This window comes from Saccostrea echinata, unplaced genomic scaffold (genome assembly GCF_033153115.1).
Source record: "Saccostrea echinata isolate AGI-Se365-2 ecotype Australia unplaced genomic scaffold, CSIRO_AGI_Sech_v1 ptg000072l, whole genome shotgun sequence".
Taxonomy (NCBI): Eukaryota; Metazoa; Mollusca; class Bivalvia; order Ostreida; family Ostreidae; genus Saccostrea; species Saccostrea echinata.
Window position 1 is genome coordinate 2,779,643 of NW_026889821.1, and position 16,730 is coordinate 2,796,372.

Below are 16,730 nucleotides of genomic sequence, written 5' to 3' on the forward strand. Positions count from 1 at the left end.
TATAATCTTCAGGAATACTAATATGCACGAGAATGAAATTTTCTTGAGCACACTGTCTCGCGTAATTCTCGCGAATAAAAAGTGATTTACAGTATTTTAACAAACTAAGTACATGGTTATGATAAGCAAGGATGCCTCCAGGGTCGGGGGTTCTGATGAAAAGAGGGGGGGGGGGCTCTATTGATTAAATAGTGAAACAGCTTAATTTCTTTGAAAATTTTCTTTTCTGCCCCTGGTTATAAAGCAAAGAAACTAAGTGTAAAGTTATGATGAGAAGAGTGTTTCTTCCAGAATCATAAGTTTCATGGCCCCTGGGTCAGATGTTCTGGTGTGAGGGTAATGCTCTATTAATAATATAGTGAAAATGTATTAATTGTATTAAATAATCCTTTCTGCTTCTTTTAGTGTTGAGCAGATAAACAAAGTGCATAGTTATGATGAACAAGGGTGCTTCTTACAATTTTTTAAACTTGTATGGTCCCAGGGTCAGGGATTTTGGTGTTTCTCGAAGGGGGGGGGGGGGCTCTATTGATCTATTGATATTTGATATACATAGTGAAAATGCGTTAATTCTTTGAAAATCTCCAACTAAGTGCATAGTTATGATGATGAGGGTACCTCTTCCAAATTTGTGAATTTCATGACGATGGGTAGTTCTGATGTTAGGTAGGCTATTTTGAATCTATAGAAAAAATGCATTGTTTCTGTGAAATTCTTCTTTGCTTCTGAGTATATCAGAACCAAACAGAGTAAAAGTTTTTATAAGCAAGGATATTATACCAGATTTTTGAACATCTGGACCATTTGGTCAAGTGTTCTGGTCCTGAGCAGGACTCTATTATTTATTCTACTGAGAGAAGTTATTCTCTTTTGCCATTTCACTTTTGATAATTAATAACTGTAAAGAAAGTATTTGAAAGTAAGTAGAATAAGAAAATTATGTAAGAAATTTTATTGTATAATAAAAAAAAAAGTAATTTCATAGTTTTAATGATCAAGTAGACTTTTACTTAATATAGATAAATAAAAATGAGACAAAAATAACTTATTAAATGTTCTTCAAAGACAAAGAGAGGCCAGTGTGAGGAGTTATAATATTGGGTTAAGAATAGTATAGAAGCAGAAATAGTTTGTTAATATTCTGCATGGCGATCGTGATAAATGGGGGAATTAGAACTAATTTATGAGTTGTTACTGAATACTAGACTAATTATTTCGTTGATCCTGATCATCCTATTTCTCTTGCATTTGGGCAACAAAGCTTCATCTATCAGTTTATTTTATACTCTAAGGACCCTCTAAATTGTTGTGTTATACTCAGGTGACCGTTTAGGCCCTTGGACCTCTTGTTTTAAAATACCATGCTTACCGAGCTCGTGACCTTTCAACTTTACCTTTGACCTTCTTTTCAAAATGGTTTATTTTGGCAATATTTTTCACATTTAAGGGACAATTCTATGCTATTTGGCATGTGCATTAGTTGCCATAAAACAGTAAGTAAAATACCAGCGTCAAGACCACTTGATCTTTGCAAAAATATTCCGGACGATTGATTTAACTTGTGTCTGCTGAATGTTGAGAGGCAGCGTTTTGATAATTTCACTTTATATCACATGTTTATGAGCTTATGACCCTGGCTTTTAAAACTGTATGCTAACCCTACAGATACTACACAAAGAGAAGTTTAAAATATACTGAAACGCAAAAGAAACGCAACAAGCGGTAATCTACAAATATTTGAATTTTTTTTAACTAATGATTTTCAAAAATGAATGCACTAAGGTAAAACTCGATTTAAAAACATAAAGAGATTTGATAAAAATGTAAAATGATAATCTTTTAACTTGAGAAAGTAACACATGAATGTTAAAACACCCCCACCCAGGCCATTCAATTTCAGCGTGCAAGACTGCCATGCACAACAGTTGCAGCTTGAATTCTATGATGCAATAGGTTCATCAATCTCGAGATCTGAGCGAAAGAAATATTCTTTGCCATTTTTAAGTGCCTGTTTTTCAGATGATGTCGAATTTTCTCTAGCCAAGCGCAGTGTAGTAACCTTTGGACTTCCGGTCCAAGGACTGTCATTTATGCTAGGGATACATAAGAGCCTGTTTAGGCGTGATGTGGGTCAAATTTGCATCTGCATCTCTCCATCTTTACTTTGAGATTTTCCAGCCAGAGCACTGGAAATGTCAACTTAAAGTCTTTTTCAGGAAGCCTTGGCATCGCTTACAGAAAAGGAAGGGGAATTCATTTTTCGGAACATTGCTGCATTACTTATGATGAACATATACAAATCATTACAACCCCATATTATTGCCAAATGTTTTTTAAACATGCAATTTTTGATTCCTGCTAAGTGGACTCAAACTTAACTTCCGGTAATGGTATGAAAATCATTCTACTGTTAAATTACAGATATTTACAATATTGAAGATGTCCTTACTTTTTAGATACAAAATTATAACCTTTATGTAAAACTTTCCTCCTAAAATATGATGTTGCGTTTCTTTCGCGTTTCTGTTTACTATGAAAAATACATGGGGATCGATATACGAAAAGGATCTTTGTAGACTGACAATAGCAGTAAAGACATAATCCCTTTTGGAAATAGTTTGAGTAAACACTTATAAATAGAAAAAAACATTTTAGGAACAAAGCGCTAGCGCGAAGTGACAATGCACTAGCGCGAAGTGACAACGCAAGTCGCACTTACACACAAAATGCCGTCACGCTATCGCAACTTAACACAACACGCCGTCACACTAACACACAACATGCCGTCACATTAACACAACTTCACAACACGCCGTCGCGCTAACACACAATACGCCGTCACGCTAAAACAACTTTACACAATCTATTGTGTGTTAGCGCGACGGCGTGTTATGTAAAGTTGTGTTAGCGTGACGGCGTGTTGTGTGTTAGCGTGACGGCATGTGTGTAAAGTTGCGTTAGCGTGACGGTATGTTGTGTGTTAGCATGACGGCGTGTTGTCACTTTGCACTAACGCGTTGTCATTTACAAAAGTGCAACAATGCGTTAGAAACAACGCGCCGGCACGTTGTTAACAACTTGCTGGTGCGGTTTCACTTTGCGCTAGCGCGTTCTCTCCTAGCACTAGCGCGTTGTTCCTAACTCTGTTACACTTTTGCAAATGGTCCTATCGGGACACAATACAAACTGAGATTTAAATACTGTGAAAATACATCGGAATCTGTATATTCAAATATATCACACTTCAAATAAAGTTGCTCATTGACAACTGAAGTAACACAGACTGAATTTTTATCTCTCTTTAGTCACGAATCTGGGGAAATTTTATTGGTTAATAATTATTTCTAATAATTTCAATTTAATTATTCATCTTTGAGGGTAGGAGAATCATATTTTTATTTGTTACAATTTATACTTTTTCTGTCAAAAGATGTTCTTTCTTTGCAGGCAAATGTATGCACTATACTAGTCTACTAGTAGCAAATAAATACCTGACCACTCTTAGATTTATAATTATTTAGATCTTTAATGATGCTATAAAGCGACCTATGTATCCTTTGAACACTCCAGTTTAAAATTCAAAGAGCAATTATCTCGTCCAAAGTGAGCCACTGGTTTCTGTTCTTCATTGTTATATATATTCATTCATACACTTTATACGGCTTCATTTCTGCAAAACGACAAATAATAGAAAGAAGCGTTTGATCTGTGTAAAAGTATATGTTTAGCAGTTGCATTAAAAATCTATCCAACATCTGTGTCTCACTCAGTCCATGGTTTGAAAATTATTCACATTCTTTTCAGGCCCTGGATTTTTAAGAATATTTTTGGGGGATGACTTCACCGTATTTTTACCACACTGTATATTTCTAATGATTTTCTCTAAACTGAGAGCTCACAAAAGCTCACTTGAGCCCTTGGCTCAAGTGAGCCAATAATTGTACTTGATTTATACACAGATTATAGAACATGGCTAAAAGTATTCTTTGTAAAGGAGCAGTTCAAAATCCATATATAGATTGTTCATTGCTACAGAACAGATAAATAGTTTCTTTATAGAGAAGTGCAAATAAAGGATTTATATATTGAATTAAAAATGTAAGCAAGTTCTTTTTTTTTAATTCAAAATAAAAACTCTTTAGTCTTAAATCATAACCTTATTTTCATATTAAATATACTGATTACATTATTTTTTTTATTTTAATAGAATGCAACTAAAGAAGGAAAACCACTCACATTGAAAGACTACAAAGTAAAGCCATTTTCAAAAATATTTCTCCTGAGACTTTTAGGTGAACTGCCATCAGAATACAATGACCTATCGTTTGAACTGAGTTGGGATTACCCAAAAATAACCCGCAGAAGGCATATCTTTTTCTTTTTGAAATACGATGACTATTCAGAAGATTTTCTCGATGCTTCCTGCTTTATTTTTAAAAAAGGTCAAGACCACCCTGAAATATATGATGTATTTACAAATAATTCAGAAGCACCTCATGGAATCAGTCTTCCTCCAGCTGATATGTCTAAAGAAACACACACTGGAAAACGTGATCTTAGAGTTGTTTTAGATGAGGTTGATGATGATGTTTCTCATTTATTCGTTGCTTTAAGTGCAAGATGTCCAAAGAAATTGTGTCATTTTAAGAACTCCAAGCTTATAATTAGGGATAGAAATAAAAAGGAACTTTTTCCCGAACAGAAAGTCTGTAGTGAAGATACCGAATCACATATTGTGTTGTGTGCTTATCGTTCTCAGGATGCTATTTGGAGAGTAATAATCATTAATAAACCCTGTGAAGGGAACGGAAAAGACTACAAAGAACTTACTTCTAAAGTGACATATATGAAGAATAACGAAATTGGGCTTTAAAAATAATATATCTCGATAACAAAAACTTTCTAATTATTTTTTTTAAAGTTTTATGAAATATTTTGACAAAATTAAGGTAATTGTGGCGAACATGAATGGGAAGGAAAAACACTGTTTTAATACATATATGAAGTTGTGTTTGTTGAAAATTAAGGTACTAAAGTTGGAGCAAAACCAACTTGAATTTTAATTACATAATAATTATTTTGATGCATGTACATAGTCGTCAAAAATGTTCAAACGAGGTATTACTTAATGTTATCTTTGAAAGACATATTATGGTGGTCTCTACACTTGTTGTGCTATAACGTTTATATTGTCTACGATAATACAATAATATATACAATAATAGCCTTTTGATAAGGTCAATTCCTAGATATATAGACCTTAGAGAAAGCATATCGACCGAGCACGAAGTGCTCGGCCGATATGCTTTCTCTAAGGTCTATATATCTAGAGATACCGAATCAAAAGGCTACAATTGTTTTATTATTTAAGGCATTGTTATGTCATTCGCATTATGACGTCACAGTAACGAATAGCAGCTGCAGTATCTGTTTATAGAAACATCCAGCTTATGAAGACTTTTGTGACGTCAGCACTATTGTTGCTTCACAGAAGAACGTTTCCAATTTTAGAAACAGCAGGTTTATAATTTTTTTTAGAAGCTTGAAATAGAAACACCCAGTTTATAAGACTTTTTATGCTTGATCATTATCTAGTTTGAGCCAATCAGATAGCTGGCAACAATACAGAAAAATAATAAAATTGTTATAACTCCTTATTTATATACATAGTTTGAATTGTATTTATATGTTTTGACATAATTTAAGGCATAGTCATTGGGGGCTACTGTCTCCATCATCTCTTTTGAAATTGGGAGAGGGAGGCAAGAGTACATTTGTGCTACCTAAGTATATTATAGTTTCGCTATATTATATATCCCGAAAATAAAGAAGAATACTCGCAATTGGATAATTAAACCTCTGTTTTCTTTTCAAATATTTTATGTGGCTGACTCTCATCCTTTTCCTCTTTTAACTTTCTGACTATAAGCGTATGCAAATTGGCTTCAATGAAGCACAAATTATTTTACTATAATGCTAAGTAATAAGAAGGTAGATCTGATGTACTGATAGCTAAATTTTATCTTTTATATATATATATATATATATATATATATATATATATATATATATATATATATATATATATATATATATATATATATATATATTGTGTATATTTTATCATGATTCACTGCTTAATTTTTTTGAGTTCGGGGGGGGGGGTTCAAGACTATGGAGGATCACGTCTATATGACAGATCTTATATTTACCACAACATGAAAAAGAAATCAAATATTTATAGTCTACATACCAGTGTTCCTTTTATAATATTGTTACATTCGCTTCATCCCCGAATAGGACTAGTACGAAATATATATTTATGAATGGAACATTAAAACAATTGGAAAGGGGCACTACTTATTATAACTTATTTTAGTCACATCAATATTTAATTCTGTAATTCTGCATACTTTGTAAGCACATAATTTTCATTTCAAAGAAAGATTGATGAATTTTATTCATAAGAAAAAAAAATTTAATTATTACTGGACTTGCATACATAGATATTTAATTTCTTTTTAATAAGAACGATGTGTAAATTGATTATTGCTTCACTGGGGACAATCTAAGTGATCATACCCCTCCCCCTCACCCCGTTCTTCTTCAATACGTTTTCTCAATAATTATACAACAAATATTTGACACTTTACACATGACACATTGTGCATGTACCGTCAATAAATCTGAGTGATTTGACGTTCATTAGAATTCCCGGGCCCACGAAATAAGTTGGAGAACAATAATTTCAAACATTTCCCATAGAAATACTAGCATATTTATATTAATTTAACTATTATGCATATACATGTATTTTTATTGTTGTGTGTCGAGCTAACTACATCTTTAATTTTCATGCTTAAATCAATATTTTTAAGTCGATATATCTTTTAGCAATAAAATCTATTATACAGAAAAGACGCTTTTAATTATGTGAAAGTACCATGATACAATGCAACATCCCAGATACAATGCAACATATAAATGAAAATAAGAAACCATAACAGATTATATGTTGATAAGACAATAAAAAGTAAGACAATTTACAAAAATATAACACAACAAGTGTAGAGACCTTTAGGCTTCCGTATATTTCTGCCCTCTATATGCAAGATAAATTATGTTAACATACGAAAAAGTATGTTAACATGCAAGATAATTATGTCAACATGCAGAATAATTATGTTGACATGCAAGTTACCAATCTTTTTTAATCTAATTTTAATGTTGGCAAACGTACTTACTAACACCAGTATACGACACCATACAAGCAATATGCAACCTGCGAATTATTTATGACAACATCCAAGATAATTATGTTAACATGCAAGATATTTATGTGAACATGCGACTTATTTATTTTAACATGCAACATAATTATATGGACATGCAACCTATTTGTGTCAAAATTCAAGATAATTATGTTATCATGCAACTTATTTAAGTCAACATGCGACTTATTTATATCAACATGCAAGTTATATTTTAACATGCAAGATGATTATGTTAACATGCAACTAATTTATGTCAACATGCGACTTATTTATGACAACATGCAACTTATTTATGTCAACATGCGTCTTATTTATGTCAACATGCGAGTTATATTTTAACATGCAAGATATTTACGCCAACATTCAAGATAAAAAGTTTCATGTCAAGATACATATCTCGCATGTTGAGATTATTAACTCGCATGTTAACATTATTATCCTGCATGTTGACATAAATAAGTTGCATGTCTACATGATTATCTTGCATCTTGGCATGAATAAGTTGCATGTCTGCATCATTATCTCACATGTTAACATAAATACGTCGCATGTCTACAAAATGTTGCATTTTGACATAAGTCGCATTTCTACATAATTATGTTGCATGTTAACAAAATTTATCTTGAATGTAGGGGGCAGAAATATGCCAACATAACATAGTATATTAGGATAGTAGCACACTGGCTTTACAATACTTAGCGATTTTGGAAATAAGATGGAAGTAATAAAAAAGAATAAGCTGTTTCTGCTTCCCATTCAAAATAACTTTGATTTATAACTATGATTATAACTATAATTTATAAATGTCCAAATGTCCAGTGTAATATAAAAAAATATTTAAAAAATGAAATTCCTTTCTCTACAATGAACAATTACTTATTTGAGTATATGCGTTCATTATTTCATTAATAAAAAACTTTGAAGAATGGCGTCATGTCAAATGTTTATGTCTTTTCTTAATTACCAAGACCCTCCAAAATCAAGTTAAGTATATATAACAGTTTGTGAAATAAAAGAAAAAAATCTACGTCATAAGCCTTGATTTTTTTCTGCCCAATGCCACAAAATGCTTGTAGAACATAAAAAAAAAGATACGTCCTCATGCATCCTTGACTTTTTGTCAAGGTCATATCTGAAACATTTTAAGCTACCGGGGGAGGGGGGACATTTTAAAATTTGTAACGCAAAAAACAACGTCGTGAAAGTTACTAAAAATTACTCCCCCTTTCACCGTGCTCTGTCTTGATTTTAGATAATTTTGGCATATACATGTATCATATGGTTTATTTGATTTTTTGGATCCAAATTACTTCGATTTATTGTTAAAATATGTCTTTCAAATTTGGTTATATACTGAAAGTAAATAGATAAAGTTATGACAATAGTTTACAATTTATTTGAATGACCCTCATATATAGTTTTCCATCTTGTAACAGTAGATAGGTGGAACATCTAAAATGGCCGAAAGGATAGAACTTAATAGGAAAAAACGTTTTAAAAGCACATGTTCCATTTCTTAAACCTATTTGTAACTCAATATCGATGACAAAAGGAATTATACAATTACAAGATATTGTTAAGAAATTGTTTACGACATTCTTTTGTTTTTTTTTTTCTTTGTTAAATTAATTTGATAAAGAATTTAGATCACAAAGTCTTTAAATTTTTCCAAAGATCTGAACGTTTATCTGTTTCGTTGATCTATACTTAAAAATCAGTTAAGGATATCTTTACTTCGGACATAATTGAAACAAAGGAAACAGTTCTTTAACCTCTTAATTGACGTAAAGCAATGTACAAGGGTGAATAATTTTAAATAAAAAGCCTGAAATTTATAGTTATAATTTAATACCCCCTGTTGAAAAGAACCTTAGATAAGACAGACAGCACAATTCACTAAAATTCTAAAGTTACATTGGCTTTTAAATAAGAAAATGGCATTTTATCAAAGTTTTTTTTAACTGCATACAATTCAAATACTCAATTCAAAAACTCAGGTTTTTGTATATCAGATATAATATTTTTGGATGGAATTTACAATTGTTTCACTTCTATTAGAATAAAAACGGGCGGGGGGGGGGGGGGGGGGGGAGAGAACGAGAATTTATTAGACTGTTGATTGAAGACATACGAGGGTTGTTCGGAAAGTTCGCGGATACCATCGTAACTTTTTTTTACTTAAGGAGGCTCATTACACCACTTTTTGATGACGTACTACACAGAAAAATAAACCTCCATTGTTTCGTCCGTTTTCTCCTGGGGACGAATTGTACAGGTTCGCTTTGCTGATGATCTAAATCTTTAAAACGCTCTAAAAATAGACTACATGCGGTGTTGTAAACAATGAGAACAAGATAACGGATTCATTATAAATCACAAACGAAGAAGGGTTATTTTTAAGTAGAGACCAAAGAGAATGACAGTCAAATCTTTGCTACCCAAGTAGTGTACAATGTCATAGCGAAAGCAGCAAGTTCTACCACTGACAACATGTACGTATTGAGGAAATTCGAGTTGAAATCTACAAACCCATTGAAATTAATTATAATTGACTTGCGCTTTTAGAGTACTGTACTCTTGTTGGTTTGTGTGCTTGTCTTTTTTTCTTCAAAAAATGTATATTTATTCTAGAAATTTTAGTTCATTCTGAGTCCGATATCTTCAACTGTTCCTGAGTGTTTTGAGTCAGGGGGATTTAGGAAAGATAACTCTTGCAAGTGGACTTTTTATTCCAATTATTTTTTTAAATTTGAATTTTCATTTCCTTAAAACATTTTTCATTCAATTTGTCACTTGTTATTCATAAATATACATTCCTTGTCTATTTATAACTGATTTTCCAAATTATTCATGCAAAAATTAAGAAGAAAATCACGTTAATTCTTTTTTGGGAGAAAATTATTTTTTCTTATTAAAATAATGTTGATTATTATGAAGTGTTATTATATTGCCTACATAACTGAAGATGATATCCATCACTTGACACTGAGATTCCTGCAATACCATCAATCAGAAACTTGAAATAGAACATTTAACCAAAATCAGAAAAAAGATTAAAAAATCTTTAAAAAATATTTATCCTATCATAACCTCCTTTTGGATATTTGAAATCTTCAAAATAAGTGGTGCTGTAATGAAATCTAAAATAAACTGTGGGTGTTATGAGCCTCCTTAACATCATAATATATCCAAAATTTGGCAGAAATGTTTCAACAATAAATTCAAATGACGTGTATGAAAATTTTTAAAATATCGTGATTTATTTCAAACTTATTTAGAGTTTAAAAATGCGAAAATCGGATCGCAGAGTAGGTTAACATTTAATAATTTACAGTCAATACACTAAATAATGTCTGTTATCATATTCTCTGTAAAATGGCACAAAAAAGGAAAAATCCTAGACGTTCAAATTAAGAATTGTTACATCGTTTCGTACTCCAAATTATGACTTAATTAATATCTTGCTTCGTTGAAAAGAAATCTATTTCAGAAGACGGGCAGTCATCCTTGACAAAGGAAAAAAAAAGACAACGTCGTAGAGCGTCAAGGAGCAGCAGTTAACGATACATTTTGTGTTGTACCCTGGAAAACCTTAGGGAAAAGTTTGAAAATGCTGTAGGAAGCAGGGGATATGTCACAAGCGAGCCAACCATGTGCGTGTACATAACACAGACGATATTTTAATGATAGAAATGTGTCGGTATAAAATATGACCTTTTTGGAATTATCATAAATTACTGTGATTTAACTTTTCGGACTTTGTGTAAATTTTTATTAAAACTTTTCATATATTTCCGCAAATGTGTCAAATTCTATAAATTCCTCACAGCCGTAATCCCATCAGAGGCACAGTCAGAGATGGACACTTAATCCCTTAACTGACTTCTGTTTATATTTATTGACAATTACTAAGTAATCTTTGATCTACTTTAATTCTATTTTATAAACATGCCGCCAAAATGTCATAATTCGCTCAATAATTGTTTGATACTTGATTTCTTTATACTTTTTGTTGATCCTTTTATTTTACTCTTTCTTTGTTCAGTATGTATGCTTTGTTGTTAAAAATTATAGTCATTTGGAATCAGACCTTCGGTGCTGATACATTTCAAACTTATGTAAAAGTATATTCCATGCTGATTCCAATTTAAAACTACAAAAATTGTCATTCGTGTTTGTGTCTTCAGGGGTTTTAAAGAATCTGGGTTCAACAATAAGAGGAAAACTAAGGGTTGGCATAGAATGAGTATTTGATGGACCAATTCACCCCGTAACAGAGACTTTGTATCATACGCTTCCGTGTATTTCTGTCCTCTATATGCAAGATAAATTATGTTAACATACAAAAAAGTATGTTAACATGCAAGATAATTATGTCAACATGCGGAAGTACTCAAAACAACTTAAATTTCTACATTGAGTAGGAATCATCCCTGAAAGTTTCGTTGAAAAAATACTCAATTTTCGATTACTTCCGGTTTGGACGAAACATACTACCGGTGGAAATAGTCAGATGTGAAGCACTTTTTTTAAACGTTATTATGAACACTTACATTCATTAGAAAATGAAAAACTTTAAAAAATCGTTATTTCAAACTACTTCCGGTTGGCAACGGAAGTGTCGACGGAAAAAATGAAACACGCCAGGCACATCTACAAATCAAGACCTACCATCCCTGGAAGTTTCATGACTTTACATGTATATTTAATCATTTCTGAGAAAACGCCCAGACAAAACTTCATTTGAAAAATTGAAATTCTGTCGTAACTCGCGACCGGAAGTGAGGTTTTCAAAACGATTAAAAATGACACCAGTTCATTTAATTTCCCATTAATGCTGAAAGTTTCCTAAAAACATATATCGAAGCGTTTTCGAGAAATCTTCTGCACAAAATCGGTAAGAATAATAATAATAAAAGTGGAAAAGAAACAACAGAATAATAAGAAGGTCTTTCGTTGAAGACGAAAGACCTTAATAAAGACCATTTTTGTTTACAATGAAAATATAGAAGCGCCTTTTAGTAATTGCTATAAAATTAAAGTGTTATTCAGATTTATTTAGGGCCATTTTCAACTGGTTGTTTTGTCAATTTTTTAAAGATTGAAAAATTTATCATGATTTACTTAATTTTTTTGAGTTCGAGGGGGGTGAGGGGGGTGTTCAAGACTATGGAGGTTCACGTCTATATGACAGATATTATGTTTACCACAACATGAAAAAGAAATCAAATATTTATAGTCTACATAGCCAGTGTTCCTTTTATAATATTGTTACATTCGCTTCATCCCCGAATAGGACTAGTACGAAATATATATTTATGAATGGAACATTAAAACAATTGGAAAGGGGCACTACTTATTATAACTTATTTTAGTCACATTTAATTCTGTAATTCTGCATACTTTGTAAGCACATAATTTTCATTTCAAAGAAAGATTGATGAATTTTATTCATAAGAAATTTTTTTTAATTATTACTGGACTTGCATACATAGATATTTAATTTCTTTGTAAGAGGCAGTCCACCGAAAAACCAGGCAATGGGTGGAACATCGCATGTCATGGATTTTAATTATTTTTTGTATGTAGACTTATTAAAGCAAGTGTTTACACATGACAACATTAAAAAAAATTTAGTGCTCCTCTAATCCTATTTTTGGTAAATGCTTAATTTTAAGTGCAAAAAGGTCAACATAAGGGTAAAAAAAAATACTACGTTTTTATTTTGTTTTATATGTAACAGATACTCAAAAGCTGGATGTGTCGATGAATATTATTTATAGCATAGACTCTTATCTTTTATTTTATAAATGAATAAGACTCCAATTTATACTTCTTTAGAAAAAATTATATGGTCCAAATTTGAGTTAAGCAAGTAACTTTTGAATTCAGTATCCAATTTTCATTACGTTATAAAACCCAATACATTACAAGGACAGATTTTTTTCTTATGTTAATATGAATACAAAGTACAAACTTTTGAATCACTCAACAAAATCAGTGGGAACAGGTATATTGAAAGAAATAAAAGGAGTCAAATTTACCTTCTTTTTTTTTTTTTTTTTTTTATAATTCTCCCAAATGAAACCGATCCCGACCGGAATTATATAAAGAAAAAAATACTATAATTGTAATGTTAAATTTGGCTCTTTTGTTGTAATATGAGTAAAAACTTACTTGATTTATTTTTTTAACATGTTTTATAGGTGGCAGGTGCCTTTAGTTTGATAAATTTGTTAATTTTGCATTATTTTCGATCGGATCGGGATCGGTTTTTACTGTAAATTTAGAAACATTTCCTAAATTTGGCTCTTCATTTTAATTTATCAGAAAAATATGCTTGTCTTTTATTTCTTTTCAGTCAGTTAACTGTTTTAAATAAGTGTAACCATAGATTCAAATTTATATATTATTTAAATTACTAATGTCTTTTACGTACATGAAGATTACATGTAAAACATCTGACTGAATTCTTGATAGATACTCGGTATTTAAAAAAGTATTTGTACATGCATTATGCAACAAATGAGAGTAGACCGCTTTCTATCTTAATTATTTATCTTAATTCCAAGTAAAATTTCTTTTTTATTTCCCCAGGAATTAAAGAGTAAATTCTATCAGTGGCGAAATTAAACTTGCCTAAATACAGGAAATATTTTTATGTGTACAGTCTCGACTTTATCCAAGTTTTTTCTTACCTGCCTCTTTTACAAAATTTGATTTTATATAAATAAGAAAATAAGTTCTTTCATATATAGTATCATTATTCAAGAGTCGATAAATCGCAAGCAAAAAGCGCGGGGGGGGGGGGGGGGGTCATGACATCATTATTTTTAAAAATTGGTTTCATGAACGTGAAAATATTTTAGAATTGGCCAACATAGTCACATGTTTAAACTCCATATTAAATGTGAGTGTGTGATTGTTTCAATCGCCAAATTAAAAAAATAAATAAGTAAAATTAAAAAAAACGAAATGTTTCACTAAACCATCTTCTGTTTTAGTGCCAAATTATAGTGGGGAGTTCAGCAGTAGTTTAACTCAATAAATATATTTTTATAACTTATTTTTCAGGGTTTTTTTTCATTTTTAATCGTACTTTGGATTGTTTATTTTGATTTGACTGCATAGATAAATATATTTAAGTTTTTACAAATATCATGAAGTAAACATCTCAACTTCGTTGAATTAAGTGTTGCATAAATCTAAAACATTCATCATTGATTCCCAATTTTATAAGAAATGTTCATGATAAACACTTCATTAATTATTTTTACGCATATCCTAGTAAATCAGTTAAAAAAAATAGTTCTCAGACATGTATAAAATTACTTATCAAAACGTCATCTAGCTGAGACGCCGCCCGTGTATAAAATACATTTTGATATTAAAATATTATTTAACATTTAGAATAATGCACTCTGAAGAGTAATTAAACAGAAAAAGAGAAATCATTTTTTTAAAAATCTTTTTCTTTACACTTTTACGCAAAGAATTTACAAACTTCTCTGGAAACTTGTAACTATTACATTGTGACGCAATATTAGTCAGGTATATGACGTCACTGATACATCAATGGAAACGTGGATTCAACCTGAATAATAGAGCAATTTTAATCTAAATATTACGTCTGGAGGCGAAAATGAATTATATTTTGAAAATAAATTATTTAGTTTTTTGTTTAATTATTTTCTTTAGTGTATCGATTCTAAATATTTCACTAGGATTCCGATAAAAAGGTGTTGAGCAGATTTACCGATGCCACGGGAGATAACTCTTGCATCGTAAAATTTCATAAAAACGTCCTTATATTTTGCCAGAAAACTACTATCAAAAGTGTTTTTCCCACCGATTTTATTTTTTAAACAAAAAGTTGAAATATTTCTAGATTTAGTTAAGTGTGAATTATAGTCCTGTTAAAAATGTATTAGAAATTACAGTTCTTTGTTTCTGACCTACATTCAATGGTTTATATAGAGGCATTCAAAAACACAAAACACATGGATATTTTACTAAATAAGCAATTATCAAACAAATCTTCAATTACATTATTCCTTTTGGGCTACATTGATATTGTTTTTAATAAAATATTAATTTTTCCTCACATTCGATGTGCCGCCTATTAATAGAATACTGCCTGGTTTTTTGGTGGACTGCCTCTTAATAAGAACGATGTGTAAATTGATTATTGCTTCACTGGGGACAATCTAAGTGATCATATCCCTCCCCCTCACCCCGTTCTTCTTCAATACGTTTTCTCAATAATTATACAACAAATATTTGACACTTTACACATGACACATTGTGCATGTACCGTCAATAAATCTGAGTGATTTGACGTTCATTAGAATTCCCGGGCCCACGAAATAAGTTGGAGAACAATAATTTCAAACATTTCCCATAGAAATACTAGCATATTTATATTAATTTAACTATTATGCATATACATGTATTTTTATTGTTGTGTGTCGAGCTAACTACATCTTTAATTTTCATGCTTAAATCAATATTTTTAAGTCGATATATCTTTTAGCAATAAAATCTATTATACAGAAAAGACGCTTTTAATTATGTGAAAGGACCATGATACAATGCAACATCCCAGATACAATGCAACATATAAATGAAAATAAGAAACCATAACAGATTATATGTTGATAAGACAATAAAAAGTAAGACAATTTACAAAAATATAACACAACAAGTGTAGAGACCTTTAGGCTTCCGTATATTTCTGCCCTCTATATGCAAGATAAATTATGTTAACATACGAAAAAGTATGTTAACATGCAAGATAATTATGTCAACATGCAGAATAATTATGTTGACATGCAAGTTACCAATCTTTTTTAATCTAATTTTAATGTTGGCAAACGTACTTACTAACACCAGTATACGACACCATACAAGCAATATGCAACCTGCGAATTATTTATGACAACATCCAAGATAATTATGTTAACATGCAAGATATTTATGTGAACATGCGACTTATTTATTTTAACATGCAACATAATTATATGGACATGCAACCTATTTGTGTCAAAATTCAAGATAATTATGTTAACATGCAACTTATTTAAGTCAACATGCGACTTATTTATATCAACATGCAAGTTATATTTTAACATGCAAGATGATTGTGTTAACATGCAACTAATTTATGTCAACATGCGACTTATTTATGACAACATGCAACTTATTTATGTCAACATGCGTCTTATTTATGTCAACATGCGAGTTATATTTTAACATGCAAGATATTTACGCCAACATTCAAGATAAAAAGTTTCATGTCAAGATACATATCTCGCATGTTGAGATTATTAACTCGCATGTTAACATTATTATCCTGCATGTTGACATAAATAAGTTGCATGTCTACATGATTATCTTGCATCTTGGCATGAATAAGTTGCATGTCTGCATCATTATCTCACATGTTAACATAAATAC